The sequence below is a fragment of the Macaca mulatta genome, chromosome 4 (genome assembly GCF_049350105.2).
Source record: "Macaca mulatta isolate MMU2019108-1 chromosome 4, T2T-MMU8v2.0, whole genome shotgun sequence".
Classification (NCBI taxonomy): Eukaryota; Metazoa; Chordata; class Mammalia; order Primates; family Cercopithecidae; genus Macaca; species Macaca mulatta.
Window position 1 is genome coordinate 162,793,281 of NC_133409.1, and position 14,232 is coordinate 162,807,512.

A 14,232-nucleotide genomic window follows, 5' to 3' on the forward strand; every position below is an offset into this window, starting at 1 on the left:
CGCTTTAAGCCCAAGTCCGCACCTGGCAGCACTTCCTTCTTCAAAATAAACTGAATAAAGACTTCTGGGTTCCTGTTGTGTGCCATGCCCTATGTTTGGCAGTGGGGCCGCTGCGGAAACATGTGTCATCTTGGTCGCTTACCATCCACTCCACCTTTTCTTCTGGTAGCAGCCCTTGAATTTCTTTTAGGGAGCCACTCCCACCTACCCTTGCTTAGTCGGCTTGGCTTAGATAGGCTCCACCCCCAGTTCCAGGCTGGAGCATGTGACTGAGGTCTGGCCACTCACGGCACTGAATTCCCGTTGCTAGTGATTCCTGTAGTGACTGAGTCACTCAGGTTCCTCCAATAGCAATGAACCAAGGGCCTAAGTGAGATGTACCAGGGAGATATTTTCCTCCCGAGGTTACTTACCGAAATGGTGACGTGAGCCTGGAATGGCCAGGAGCCACCACATAGTACCTAAAATAAACCCCCACTGCGGGAGGCAAAGCAAAGACAGAGAAAAATGGAATTCTGAAGATATTATTAGAGCCACTAGAACCAGGCTAGATCAATCTGGCCCTAGCCCTGAACTTCTCAATTACACGGGCCAGTAGATTTTCTCCTCCCACCCCATCTTCTTGGCTGAAGCCAGTTTGCATTAGTTTTTGTCTTTTGCCACCAACACTGAAAGAGTTTTGATATAGAGACAGATGAAAAGACAGCATCCCTGATCCTGAGGCGGCAGACATGTAAGCTCGAGTGTGGTAAGTGTGAATGTGGAGATATGTTCCCAGTGTGGTGCGGGCAGAGGAGAAGGAGAGGCTGATTCTGTCTGGGGGAGGAAGTGCCTTCATCCTGGGAAGGGCAGCAGTTGGTGGCTAGCCTATACCCCTGCTGACCATAAGACATACACAATCTCTGTTCCTCACATGCCTCAAGCTAATTAGTTCTAGGAAGATCCAGTGGTCTGGAAAAAATTTCTGGCAACTCCCTTTCCTCTCCAATTTCCCCTAGACTGTGCATTTCCATTAACTGGCAGATATTGCTGAAGACTGCACAGTCTTAGTCAAAGACCGAGCAGGTGAAAATGGCAAGAGAAAATGTTTTTCTCTCTTTAGAGAAGCAGTAATTGGCATTAAGCCCTCTCCGCTGCAAGAATAGGTCATGTAAATGACGAAAATAACAAAGGCAAATATTCTTATTGCACTGTCACGTATTTCTTATGGCTGGATATACTCTCCAAAAGGATCTACTGAAAAGTACTAAATTCCTAGATTCATAATGGCTCCTGTGCCTTCCTCCAAGCTGTACAGGCTACTTCAGCTTTCAGCAACCGCTGAGTGACTGCTGTGGCTATGCTTTGGATTTGCAAGGTTTGCTTGATAAAGACTGGCACAGGCGTGGTGGTGGGCACCGGTAATCCTAGCTACTTGGGAGGCCGAGGCAGGAGAATCGCTTGAACCGGGAGGTGGAGGTTGTAGTGAGCTGAGATCATGCCACTGTACTCCAGCCTGGGTGGCAGAGAGAGACTCTGTCTCAAAAAAAAAAAAAAAAAAAAAAAAAGACTGGCAATATTCTGTAGGACACGGTGTCTTTAGTTGCAGACTGGCATGGGGGAGGCAGAATAATGAAGTGGAAAGAATTCAGCCTTAGAGTCAGATGGATCTATTTTGCTTTCTTACAGCACTCCATCAAGATAATTCACTTCTCTAAGCATTGATCTCCTTGTTTGTAAAATGAAGATAACAGTACTTTGTTCCCAGGGTTTCTGTGGAAATTAATAAGATCAAGTGCCCAGCACATTGCTGGTCATATTCCATATTCATTATGAAATGAATGAACGAATAAGTGGTCGTAATCAGTGTATACATTCTATTTGACTTCTGTCCTTAGGAAAAAAAAATCAAGATTGTATAAATATTTAGCCAGACCTCTACTTCCCCTTCTCCAAGCTCAGTGTACCCCAGCTTACTCTGTTCTGTCCCCAAAGTGTGAGGGATAGAGTTCTTATCTGCACTTACAAAGTAACAGAAAAACCAGTGAGCCATGTGTCCAGCTGGGATCGCAGTGGGGAGGGCAGATTAAAATGACAGCTGGCTTGGGAGAGAAACCCTCTCTGAAAGAGTGCAGGACTCTATGGCAGGCTGTAGCGCCCTCACTGGCTGAGATCAGAGGGTGGATTTTGTCTCCATATTCACCTGCACAGTCACCTGAACTGGAGTGATTCTGTAACACCGCTCAGTTTCCTTGCAGAGGCCGCAGTAGAGTGCAAGCTCCATGAGGGCAGGGATCTTATCTGTCATTCATTGCTGCACCCCAGTGCCTAGACAGTGACTGGCATACAGTAGACATACAATATTTAGAAATCTCCCTACAAACACCTGAATCTAGAGCCCCAACTGCATTCCCTTCCCCAGTCTCTCTCTAGGGCTCTGTCTGGATTTCTGAAAACATGAAGGGGCTGATTACAAATCTCCTTGCCAGATAACAGGCTATTCCTCATTCTCCCAGCCTTGGCTACTCAGGTAAGTATCCAGAAACCTTAAGCAGTGCTGAAGATGGAGAGAGAGATTTTTGATGGCTCAAAAGAGATTGGATTGGGCAGGTGAAAAGGCCAAGTTGACTTTCTGGTGCCCCTTTTCCAGACCTGAAAAATACCCACAAAGTTTAATTTCAACCAGGCATGGTGGTGCACGCCTGTAGTCCCAGTTACTTAGAAGGCTGAGGCAGGAGGTTCACTTGAGCCCAGGAGTTCCAGGCTACCCTGGGCAACATAGTGAGATTCCCCTTCTCCAAATAAATAAATAAATTTTAAGAAAGTTTAATTTCCAGCTGGGTATTCTGCAACATACATATGTATATAAGGGAATGCATTAAACTCTTAGGAATTGAGACCTCTGCATAATAGTAGCTTAAGCTAATTTTGTTTTTCTTTCTCATAACCAGAAGTCTGGGGTAGGTGGCCCAGGGCGGATAAGATGGCGCCACAGTGGTATCAATATCCAACCTCCTTCTGGCTTTCTTTTCTGCTGCCCTTAACATGTGCTCCCATCTTCACAGGACGGCTGCTGGAGCTAAAAATACCACGTCTAAGTCAGAAGAGGAGAATGAATGAGTGCCTGCCAGCCGAGTAGACTCCTTTAAAGAGCTTTCCCAGAAGTTCTGTCCAAAGTCTTCCATTTCATCTCCTTGGCCTTCCATTCTGCAAGGGAATATGGAAATAGAGCATGTTGTGAAGGCAGGACATGTTTATGCCTCCCAAATATAGAAGTTAGTGAAGAAGAGAATGGATATCAGGCAGGCAATTAGCAGCTTCTGCACAATTATTGTATCCCTCAAGATGAGTAACGACGATGACAGAAATCATTTTGTAATTTTACAGAGAAATTGTTGGGAAGATTGAAAGAGCAGACACGAGGAGGCTATGCTTCAAGAGCAACTTTCCAGAGCCACGCCACAGGACTGGCTGCTTCTGGGGCCCACAGTCATGATGCCTCTGCACCAATCAGGAAGCTGCTGGTTTTAGAATAACCAAATGTCTTCACCCTTGTGTTTGCCAGTAAAACCATCTCCCTACACATGGTTTCCTCCTCATGAGGCTTCATTTTTCCTTCCATGTTTTGTGAGGAGTCTGTCATTATTTTTTGCCATTAAAAGTAACAGCAAAAACCGCAATTACTTTTGCACCAACCTACTACCTTCCCAAGAGAGAACCTAGCTGCATGGGAGTCTGGGAAATGCAGTTTTTACTGGGAAATGCAGTTTTTAGCTTTCAAGATTCTATTACATAGGAAGTAGGTTAGAATGAATGTTGAGTAAACCAATCTGCAATATTTAGCCCAGTATTTTATTGTATTTTATTTTATTTTTCTGAGACAGGGTCTTATTCCCATCACCCAGGCTAAAGGGCAGTGGTGCAATCACAGCTCACTGCAGCCTTGACTCCCCAGGCTCAGGTGATCCTCCTATCTCAGTCTCCTGAGTAGCCAGGACTACAGCTGCATGCTACCACATTTGGTTAATTTTATATATATATAATATAGTAAATATAAATATATAGTAAAACTAAATATTTTACACACACACACGTATATATATAGTAAATACGGGGTTTTCCCATGTTGCCCTGGCTGGTCTCAAACTCCTGGGCTCAAGCAATCCATCTACCTCTGCCTACCAAAGTGCTGGGATTACAGGCATGAGCTACTATGCCTGGCCCATTGCACAGTATTTTATTCTGATCATGTAATCTACACATTTGCCATTTTCAGTAAGCACAGATTTATTCTTTATAAATTAATTCATTCATTCACTCATTCATTTATTCAGTCAGTCATTTATCAAGTGTCAGGCAGCGTGCTAGGTGCTCTGCATAAAAGATGATGAAGTTAAGGTCTGCGTGGGTGGTGGAATTTCAGAAGATGAGGGCCAACAGCAAAGCCAATTGTGGAGTACTGGAGGGTGCTGACAGCCACTTCTCATGGCCAATCTGTTATTTCCATGGAAGATTGCAGTCTCCATGTGGTCAGATTCCCCCACAGTCAAGCGAAGCCAAAATCTAAATTTTCATGCAAATGCTTTTTTTTTTTCCTTATAACACAGATTTTATTTATTTGTAGAGACAGGGTCTTGCTATGTCTCCCAGGCTACTTTCAAACTTCTGACCTTAAGTGATCCTCCCACCTTAGCCTCCCAAAGTGCTAGAATTACATGAATTCTTCACATCCTTAAAATCAATGGTTCTTAACACTAGCTGGACGTTAGGATAACCAGAGTATCTTTTAAAAAGTACTGATGCCTACCCCAGCCTAATCATGAAAAAAACATCAAACAAATCCCACATGAGAGGCCTCCTACAAACACCTGACCAGCGCTCCCCAAGACTGTCTTGATCATCAAATCCAAGGTAAGTCTGAGAAACTGTGATGACCAAGAAGAGCCTAAGGAGACGCACCAACTAAATAGAATGTGGTGTCCCAGATGGGACCCTGGAACAGAAAAGATCATCAGGGAAGAACTGAGGAAATCTGAATAAAGTATGATATTGATTAATAACAATATATAAATATGAATGTATTAATTGTGACAAAGGTAGTATACTGATGTAAGATGTTAATAAGAGAGGAAACTGAACGTGGGATATATGGAAACACTCTGTATTGTCTTTGCAATAATTGTGTAAATCTAAAACTGTTCTAAAGTAAAAAGCTTATTAAAAACAGATACTGACATCTAGGACCCTTCCCAGGCAAATTGAGGCTCAATCGTTAAGGGGGTGGGATTCAAACACTGACATGTTTCGGAAAGTGTTCCAGGTGGTTATGGTGTGCAGTTGGGGTTGAGGATTAGTGCTTTACATTTGGCAACTAACTTATATATTTTAAAAACACTGTGATGGTAAAATAAAACATCTGTGGGGCCATATGCAGCCTGTCGCCACCAGTTTGTGAATTCTGCTCTATGCTTTCAGGAAAATGATAGTATAGTTAGGGAGAAGCACATATCATCAAATACACAGGCAATGACTGAAACTTCTATAGCCTGTGAGGAGTCCGCAGGAAGGAGCAGTGGTGCCAGTGGGAGAGGAAAAGGTGGTGGTGTCTGAGTAACTGAGATGACATTCCTGAAGCACCTGCTGATGTATTTTCCCGTTGCTCACCTATTTTCTTTCCCTGCACCTTGCCTGCTGTCACTGTCCTGCAGACGTGGAGTCGGGGGAAGTAAATACAATCTGGTGAAAGAGAAGGATTGATCAGGCTTGCTTCTCAAAAGGTGGTCATTGACCAGCCTGGTTGGCATCACCAGGGAGCTTGTTAGAAATGCAGACTCTCAGGCCACATTCCAGAATGATTGAATTGGAGTCTGCATTTTAATGGGATCCTCAGGCGATTTATATTCGCTGATGTAGAGGGCTCTTGTAAATCAGGAAGGGAGATTAGAAACCCATTCCAGCACTAACAGAAGGCACCCAGGAGAGAACAGAAAAAGGGCAAGAGTTTAGGGATGAATGTTGGACTCCCCCTTCAGAGTTGAGGAGGGTGTAGGAACACCCAGGTAGTTTTGTGGCAATTTAGAATATTGGGGTAGATTCCTGCTTCTTTGGACATTATTTGGGGGTAATTCATCATATCACCACGTCCAATATGACACAGGAACAGCAGAATAGCATTGGCAGAGGACAAATCTAAATATAGGGGTGTGAGACAGTGCACCAGGTGTCTACAGCCTGCACACAGCACTGAAGACACCCAGAAGCTCCAGCAGCCTCAGTGCAGGGCTCTAAAGAGTCAAAGGATGGGGGCCAGAAAAGCCTCCTGGGCTCAGAAATGAGGAGGTTTCAGAATATGGGTCTTCTCAACCAGGGATGCCAGAGGTCTTGGATTTCTCCAGCTGATATCATCACCATAGTTAAAACAAACCAAGCTGGACAAGCCACATCTCAGCAGCTACCACTTCAGGATATTCAGAAACCTGCTAAGGCAAATGACATGTCGACACAGCCAGGGAGGAATCTGAAGCATGTCACCTCACTGGAATGAAATGATGTATTTTTCTGCATCCAGAGGCCATCTTGGGAAGCGCTGGAAGTGCATGAGTTCCTTTGAAAGGAAAGAAATTGGCTGGGCGCCGTGGCTCATGCCTGTAATCCCAGCACTTTGGGAGGCCGAGGTGGGTGGACCACTTGAGATCAGGAGTTTGAAACCAGCCTGGCCAACATAGTGAAACCCCATCTTTACCAAAAATACAAAAATTAGCCGGGCATGGTGGTGGGTGCCTGTAATCCCAGCTACTTGAGAAGCTGAGGCAGAGAATTGCTTGAACCCAGGAGGCAGAGGTTGCAGTGAGCCGAGATCGTGCCACTACACTCCAGTCTGGGCAACAGAGTGAGACTCTGTCTCGGAAAAAAAAAAAAAAGAAGAAAGAAAGGAAAGAAATTGTTTAATAAAATATTGTTTCATGAATTGTTTCATGAAATGCTGGATCTTCTGGTCTCAGGAGGAGGTTCTCTGTCTTCCTTAAAGTAGCAGTTTTAAAGCTAAAGAAACAGAATTACTTTTAATGGACAAGTTGGGTTTCTCCCACTCCACTACCCCTATTATTAGCAGGAATAATATAATAGAAAGAAAGTAAATAAAATCACACATTTTTGCATACCTTAGTGGAAGTGCATGTCTTTCAACCTGGCTACATTAAGAGGGGTATATGAGGACTTGAAAGTTGAGTTAAGGTTAAAAGATGAGGAGACTTTGTCAGGAGGGTGAGAAGGCCAGGGAAGGCAATCTAGGCAAAGCACGGGGTTGTAAAGAGCACAGACTCGTTGAACTGTAAACAGTCCAGATGGTTAGTGAATAAGGTGTGTGAGGGTGAGGAAACAAACCGGTAGGTAGGGTCAGGTCTTGGAGGACTTTGGACGCCATGCTGTTTGGATTTTAACTTACAGGCAATTGTGGGGAGAGGCACCAGGAGGCTTGAATTTCAGAATTAGCACTGTGGCACCACTGTGGAAGATGAGCTGGAGGAGGGTGACATTGGAGGCAGAGACCAGTTAGGAAGCTAATACATGGGAGAGGGTTGGAATAAGGTAAAGGAAGAATTCTTGGGTTTCTCTGTTGGGTTACTGTTTGGGTGGTGCTGTTATTTGCTGAGTCAGGGCATGTAAGGGACAAGAGAGACTTGGCGTGACATTTACAGTCATCTGGTGTAGGCATCGCTCACTGTTGAGCATTTGGGTATGTGTGGCTGCTGTTTCTAACATGTTGCTATTAAAATGTCACCATAAACATTCTCGTATGAATTATTTTTAAAATTTGGAATTTTGGGGGAAATGGGATTATATATCTAAATTATTTTTATTTTGTCAACTTGCAAAATCATCTTGTACTGCTTTTTATTTTTTTCAGACAGGGTCTCACCCTGTCACCCAGGCTGGAGTGCAGCGGTGTGATCTTGGCTCAGTGCAGCCTTGACCTCCTGGGTCCAAGTGATTCTCCCATCTCATCCTCCCGAGTGGCTGGGACTACAGGTATGCACCACCACGCTCAGTTATTTTTTTTTTTTTTTGAGACAGAGTCTCGCTCTGTCTCCCAGGCTGGAGTGCAGTGGCCGGATCTCAGCTCACTGCAAGCCCTGCCTCCCAGGTTTACACCATTCTCCTGCCTCAGCCTCCTGAGTAGCTGGGACTACAGGTGCCTGCCACCTCGCCTTGGCTAGTTTTTTGTATTTTTTAGTAGCGACAGGGTTTCACCAGATTAGCCAGGATAGTCTCGATCTCCTGACCTCGGGATCCGCCCGTCTCGACCACCCAAAGTGCTGGGATTACAGGCTTGAGCCAACACGCCCGGCCTGTTAATTTTTTTATCTTTTGTAGAGACAGATCTCCCTGTGTTGCCCAGGCTGGTCTCAAACTCCTGGGCTTAAGCGATTCTCCCACCTCAGATTCCCAAAGTGTTGGAATTATAGGTGTGAGCCATCATGCCTCACCTTATAATGCTTTCAAATATTGCCTGATTGCTTTCTGGAAAGGCATACCACTTTACAGTGTACCAACTATTGTTAGTATACTTGTCTATATACAGTCCCAATTGTATAAAAATATACAGTATTTTAAAATAACTGTATAAAATATATACAGATTTTGTATAACAGTACAAAAATACCAGATTTTTATAATATGAATCAATTGAAACACTATAACATTTAAAAGAGTTTAATTGAGCAAATAGTAATTCATGAATTGGGAAGCGCCAAACTGAAAGAGGTTTTAGGGCTCTGTTGAAGAAGTGTCAAGAACAGACTTTTATAGAGTGAATTTGGAAGTAATACAAAGAAAATATTTGGTTGGTTGTAGTTATAAAGTTGCCTTACTTGATCTATCCCTCTGGAAAGTCCCTAGTTACATAATTTAATTTTGCTGGCTGCTTCCAATTGGTTGAGCTTAAGTTCTGCTTTTCTTTGACATAAGTATTTGCAAGACATTGCTCAAGCTAAGTTTGGCTTATGTTAACAAATCAAGCAAGGTTAAAGTCACTCGTGGGGCCTAACTGGCTTTGTCTGCTCAGGGATTCTTCAAGTCTGGTCTCCATTTTAATTTACTGCAACAACCTAATTTAAAAGATGGATCCTAAGGGTATTTATTTGTTTGTTTGTTTATTTATTTATAAACAGTGCTTTGTTCTGTCACCAGGCTAGAGTGCAGTGATGTGATCATGGCTCACTGCAGCCTTGACTTCCTGGGCTAAAGCAATCCTCCCACTTCAGCTTCTTGAGTATCTGGAACCACAGGTACCTACCACCACACCTGGCTAATTTAAAAAAAAATTTTGTAGAGACAGGGTCTTCCTATATTACCTAGCTGGTCTCAAACTCCTGGGCTCAAGCAGTCCTCCCACCTCAGCCTCCTGAGTAGCTGGGACTACAGGCACACCACCATGCCCGGCTGATATACTTTTTATTTTTTGTCAAAACAGGGGCCTCACTGTTGTCCAGGCTGGTCTTGAACAACTGGCCTCAGTTGATCCTCCTGCCTTGGCTTCCCAAAGTGTTGAGATTACAGGTGTGAGCCCCTGCACCCAGCCTGAACATTTCTAATGTTCTATGCTAAGTGTAATAGTTACTATCAGTTTTAAATATATATTCTTTATCATAATAAGAAAGAAGAATTCCTAGGGTTTTAATCAAGATAATATTTTGTATTTAATCAAATACTTTTTTTGGTACCTGCCTATGTATAGTTATATGATTTTTACTCTGCCTTGTTAATATGATGAATTATCTTGATAATGTTTTATGTGTTATATCAACCTTGCATTCTTGGAATAAACTTTCCTTCATCATCAGTGATAATTTATTTTTAAGTATTTGGAATGATTTCAATTTTTCTTCCTTGCTTCTTTCCTTAACTTCCTCACTTCCTTCTTCTCTCCTTCTTTCTTCAGCCCTCCTAACTCCTTTTCTTCCTTTGCATATATGCTGAAAATTAAAATTTTCTCTTTTTGATATTGGTCTTAGGATTGGGAAATAAATCCATGTTTAATTTATAAGATCAGTTCAGAAACATACTGCCTTTTTCAATTTTTTGCAATAATTAACATGTGACACAAATCTTTGTTATTGAAAGATCCACAAATTCAGCAGGACCAAATGCCTTTCTCCTCCTCCTTTTCTTTATTTTTTTTTCTATTTATTTATGTTAGTTTTTTTTCCCTACTATAAAGAGTCTATTATAATAAATCATCTCCTGTTAGTTTTTCACTCAAGGGTGGATTGATGCTGATAGACCACTTTTTAATGAAGTTCTTAGGAAATCTCACGAGCTGATGCAGGAGGCTTTATCAGTGGGAATACAGTCTTTATCAGTGGGAATAAAGACTGTATTTGTGAAGCTCTATTAGCTTTTATGTTTTATATTTTTAAAAACTCACTCATTTCATGTTAGTTGTAAAGGGTTTTTTTTTTTTTTTTTTTCAGAGTTGGAGTCTTGCTCTGTCACCCAGGCTGGAGTGCAGTGGCATGATCTCAGCACATTACAACCTCTGCCTCCTGGGTTCAAACGATTCTCCTACCTCAGCTTCCCAAGTAGTTAGGACTACAGGCATGCACCACCATATACAGCTAATTTTTGTATTTTTAGTAGAGACAGGGTTTTGCTATATGTTGGCCAGGCTGGTCTCGAACTCCTGACCTCAAGTGATCCACCCTCCTCAACCTCCCAAAGTGTTGGGATTACAGGTGTGAGCCACTGCGCCCAGCCAGTTGTAAAGGGTTGTAACATAATAATTGAAAAAGAATCTCTCCATTTAAGTGAAATAAAAAATTTGGTTTAAATTATAGCTTTTTCTTACACTGAATATTAATAATTTGGGTTTTCCTTTTATTTCAAAGATTAACACTTCAAAAAATTGTCAAAGAACCTTCTGTTACTGATTCTACAGTTTTTTCCTACGTTATTTATGCTTGCTTTATTAATTCTCCTTTTCCTACTCTTTTGATGCCTTTCTTCTTTTTTAAAAAGGAGGTAGGCTGGCACAGTGGTTCACGCCTGTAATCCTAGCACTTTGGGAAGCCCAGGTGGGCAGATCACCTGAGGTCAGGAATTTGAGACCAGCCTGGCCAACATGGCAGAACTCCATCTCTACAAAAATATAAAAAATTAGCCAGGCTTGGTGGCACATGCCTGTAATCCCAGCTACTTGGGAGGCTGAGGCAGGAGAATTACTTGAACCCGGGAGGCAGAGGTTGCAGTGAGCTGAGATCACGCCACTGCACTCCAGCCTGGGCGACAGAGCAAGACTCTGTCTAAAAAAAAAAAAACCAAAAAACCAAAAAGGAGATAGTTTAGAAAATTCATCCAGTAAGAAAAATTATGGCTCACTTCCACAACCCAAAGACACCATGATTATTTTGATGCATTTCCTTGTATATTGCTTACACAATTATGCATTAGCCATATGCACAACTTTATATATTATTGATCAGTGTGTATGCATTATATAATATGACTACATATTTTTTAGCATATATTAGGGTTATGTCGTAGATTTATTCTCTAATGTGGGTTATTATTTAGGAGATTAGTTAAACATTTTAAGGAATTTTGATTTTTTTAAATCTCAAATTGTATGCCTCTTTGGGAAGGTAGTATACAGAATCTGTCCTTTTCTTTATAGGAAGAAAATTTTCTGCTTTATTTGATATTTTTGATGACACGTTCATGGGAAAAAGTATATTAGCTTCTGATATGATTCTATCATGTATTCTATCAAATGCATGACTGTTAATTCTGTCTAATTTATTACACTAATCAACTCTGCACTTTCTTCATCAAATCTGAATACTCCTGATTTGTTATATAACACTGACATTTCAAATGATCATTCTGTTTCTGCCTATTTTTTCCTTTTATGATGTTATGGTATTCTCAGGCCCTTGTTTATTATACCTTTTGTGATTATGTAATGATTTTATTTATTCCACCTTGAAATCAAATAATGAGATAGTTACTCTTTTTTACGGTCCATCAGGCAAGCTATGCTGCCCCTTCCTCAGTGTTTTCCCTAAGCGTGTTCCGGACATTTGTTTTCTGGGTCTGCTGTAACCAAGTGCCACAGACTGGGAGGTTTATAGAAATGGATTGTCTCACAGTTGTGCTAGAAGTCCAAACAGGGTTGGTTCCTTCTAAGGACTGAGAAGGAAGGATCTGTTCCAGACATCTCTTCTGGGCTTGTGGATGCCCATTTTCTTAACATTTCTTCCTTCTGTGACAGTTTCTGTGTCCAAACTTCCCCTCTTTATAAGGATACCATTCATTTTGGAATACAGCCCATCCTCATGACCTCGTTTGACTTGATTACCTCTGTAAAGATCTTGTTTCCAAGTAAGGTCTTATTTTGAGGTATTGGGGTTAGGATTTCAAAATACAAATTTTGAGGGGGTCCCAATTCAATCCATAACAGCATATTAATAGTTAATGGATGAATATTAATAGTTAATTGAATGAATTCTGCAATTATATATGTTTGGGAAACATCAGTTTAAAGTTTTTTTTTTTTTTGAGACAGAGTCTCATTCTATTGCCAGGCTGGAGTGCAGTGGCTACAGTGGCATGATCTTGGCTCACTATAACCTCTGCTTCCTGGGTTCAAGTGATTCTCCTGCCTCAGCCTCCCAAGTAGCTGGGACTATAGGCGCATGCCACTGTGCCTGGCTAACATTCGTATTTTTAGTAGAGATGGGGTTTCACCACGTTGGCCAGGCTGGTCTTGAGCTCCTGACCTTAAGTGATCCACCCACCTCAGCCTCCCAAAGTGTAGGGATTACAGGCGTGAGCCACTGCTTCTGCCCATTCTCACCATTTTACATCTTTGTCTCCACATTCTTCTCATAAATTCATGCTTTCCTCAATTGCAACATGTTCTTTTCATTCCTCACACATGCAGTTCTCTCCTCCTGCCAAGCCTTTGCTCCCACCACTGTCCCTTCACCCAGCTAACTCCCACTCAGCAGGTGTCAGCCTTTCCTGACCCGCCCCCCCCATGTTAGTCATGCTTGTCCTGTGTCCCAGAGCCTGGGACCTTCTCCTTCACAGCCATCATCACACTTCATTCTTTGCAATCTCTCTTCCCTAGAAAAGCTATGAGGTGAGGAACCATGTTTTTCCCTTTTTGCACTATACCCCAGTGCCAGGGCTACAGCTACCACACACTGACCCATTGTGCAAACCAGGAGAAGGCCTTTCTGCAGGCAGATGTGTCGCAAAATGTTTCCGTCTCTGTATTCTCTATGACTGCTTTTGTGCAAAGCACAAAATACGCGATGGTTTTGAAAAGCAAAAGCCAAGTGGAACCAAAGGAAAGAAGATATCCACAAGTAGATTTGGTTTAGTCATTGAAATATGTGTAAAAGGATTGCTTATCATCCTCCTACAATGAAATGGATGTCCAGAGAAACTGAAAAATCCTTCAGAATAAGCAAAAGAAATGTCAAAGTAAGAAAGCTAGGTGTGTCAATTCACATATCTAATAGGACTATCTTGGCATTGTGTTATAGCATAATCGGCAAGATTTGTTTCCTTAGTAGTAAGTTGTGCACAAAATAATGGGGCATCTTAAAGTCTACAGCATTCTAGACTTGATAATATGTAGAATGAACATCAGTTAGGGATTATATTCACCTGCATGTAAGAGAACCTGAATAAAGGAACATAATCAAATACAGTTTATTTTTCTCATGTTCCAAGAATCATGGAGACAGGCAGGCCCAGGCTGGTCTAGCAGCTCCATGACATCATCAATCATGGTTTCTGTCAATCACCCAGGTTTCTTCAACTTTTCTTCTCTGCCTTTCTTAGCACATGGCTTTCTTCATCTTGGTTCTCTCATGCTCTTAAGAGTGGATATAACATTAGCAACTAGCAGTGACTGTACACGGTGATTTACATTACAGCCTCATCTGTTTAGTTTCTCTATTATCCTTAAGTTGGATCTTCTTGTTCTTTATTTTCAGTATGCCATTTAATTTTCCATTTTTATTGATTGCTGTGTTATTTACCTGCAGTTTCTGTTTTCTAAGTGCACCACGAAGCATTTGCCTTTAATTCTATCCTTTACAAATTAATTACTTTTGTTATTTCTTCCCAATGTTCACAAGTTTATTGAAGTCTTTCTGTTTTGGTGCCTGTTCTAATTTTGTAGTCACACTTTCTTCTTTTCTCTCTCATAACCTAATTGATGTCAGATGATTTCTTGTTGTT

The 14,232-nt window shown here is 41.8% G+C and overlaps 1 long non-coding RNA gene across 2 annotated transcripts in view; it reads left to right on the forward strand.

Annotated features, from left to right (window-relative positions):
- Positions 1 to 387: 387 nt before the first annotated feature.
- LOC144340752 (uncharacterized) overlaps positions 388 to 14,232 on the forward strand; it is a 70,201-nt gene continuing 56,356 nt past the window's right edge. The window contains exons 1-4 of one of the 2 annotated variants that reach the window (XR_013417065.1): positions 388 to 748; positions 3,045 to 7,566; positions 7,886 to 8,007; positions 9,169 to 9,266. This is a non-coding gene — a long non-coding RNA (uncharacterized LOC144340752). The remainder of the gene's footprint in view (positions 749 to 3,044; positions 7,567 to 7,885; positions 8,008 to 9,168; positions 9,267 to 14,232) is intronic. The other variant, XR_013417066.1, reaches the window with a different exon arrangement.